We start from the raw sequence: 1,812 nt of genomic DNA, 5'->3' as shown, positions 1-1,812 counted from the left end.
CTACACCTGAGAATGCGATACTGTTGTAAAGCGCTGTTTCCACGTTTCCAGCGTCTGAATCGGCTCTTTCCCTCGTTAAAGCTGTCTGTGTGTATCCAAAATCTGAGCATTCACATTTAGTGGGATTTCTACACAGAACACTTCAGGATAAGTTTTCCTGTCTATTTGAGTAGCATTCATGAAGAATATGATGGTTTCATGTTTACATGTCATAAAGTTATCAGCTACACCTTAGAATGCGATACTGTTGAAAAGCGCTTTTAAGCGTCAGGATCTGCTCTAAGTCCTCGGCAGGAGCTTTCTCTGTGTCTGAGAACTGAGTTTTTGTCACTCATTGTCCTGTCTATACAGAACACTTCAGGATAGGTTAGGCTGATATAGTATCACTTTCTGTTTGATCATCAATGACTCAACAGTTGTCGACACACAGTATCCATATTTGTCTACAACACATAAAAGTATTGGACTTCATTAATTATCGAAGTGAACATCTAATACATCTAATAGTTACAACCTCCCCACCGGGGTGAGCTGTAACACTGCTGGGGATAGATGTAAGGATGACAGGTAATTTGCCGATTTAAGATTCACACTATCCAATTTTATTCAAGAACTTTGATGAAAAGCCACGAACACATTTAAAATACATTTTACAACAGTGAACATTGAATAAAACGAATCTAACAAAACTATAAATATATAAAAGTATTTAAAATTAGAAAAGAGTAAAAATTCAGTTGCTAACAAGACCTAATTGTAACCTCCTCCTCCAACTCGTCCCGGGGCATGCTTCAAGTGATCTGCAGCTGCAGATCTGATTTGCGCCTCCGTCGCAGCAGAATCCCATTGCATAACAAGATGTGTATAAGAGACAGCTTCTTCTTTCTTCATTTTATTCATGTATCTTAACATTCCAAATCTTCACTTATTCCTCTCTGGGCTGCAGCCTTTTCCGTATCTCGTTATCTTATCACCACCAATGACTTCGATCACTTCCAGGTACACAGTCAGTTTTTCGTTGGCGCAGCGGTTAGCGCTGTCGCCTCTCATCGAGAGGGTTCCCGGTTCGAGGCTCGGCCGTGCGATCTTTTTGCGTGGAGTTCGCATGTTCTCCCCGGGTACCTCAGTATAATATGTTTTAAAAATGTCATAGTGTAGTAAGGTACAGAACTTGGACAATCTTATATTATTGTTGTTGTTGTTGTTGTTATTTATTTATTTATATATATACTGTCTCTTATACACATCTATTGCAGTCCAGGTGGGTTCACAGAGCGGAATAAAGATGTGTATAAGAGACAGGAACAAGGCGGCGGTCTGGACACTTTGAATAATTGGATTAGCAGCGAGAAGCAGATAAGGTGATGGAGTTTATTCCGCTCTGTGAACCCACCTGGACTGCAATCTTGTCACTCTGCTTTTATATTAGGAGGGAGGGGGGAGGGGGGGGTCCTCAGTATAATATGTTTTAAAAATGTCATAGTGTAGTAAGGTACAGAACTTGGACTTGTTGTTGTTGTTGTTGTTGTTGTTGTTGTTATTTATATATATATATATATATTTTTTTTTTGAACAAGGCCTGTTGGTTTTGTCTTGTTTCTTCTACAGGAGTCCTTGTAAGATGGTGGTGCTGATACCGGAGCCGCCCAGTTAAGTGTTACCTGATGTCAGGTGAGATAGAAGTCATTCAGTATATTGCATGTACAACTTCATGTGTTACATGAACTCTGTAGCTCTTACACCATCTTACACTCGATGTCCTTACTGTGTCAGCTCACACTGAGATGTGTTTATGGTCCATTGGTTCTTTTG

This window comes from Seriola lalandi, unplaced genomic scaffold (assembly GCF_002814215.2).
Source record: "Seriola lalandi dorsalis isolate HSWRI2012SDOR001 ecotype SW California unplaced genomic scaffold, Sedor1 jcf7180002054630, whole genome shotgun sequence".
Lineage (NCBI taxonomy): Eukaryota > Metazoa > Chordata > Actinopteri > Carangiformes > Carangidae > Seriola > Seriola lalandi.
Note: the sequence above shows the minus strand (reverse complement) of the source record.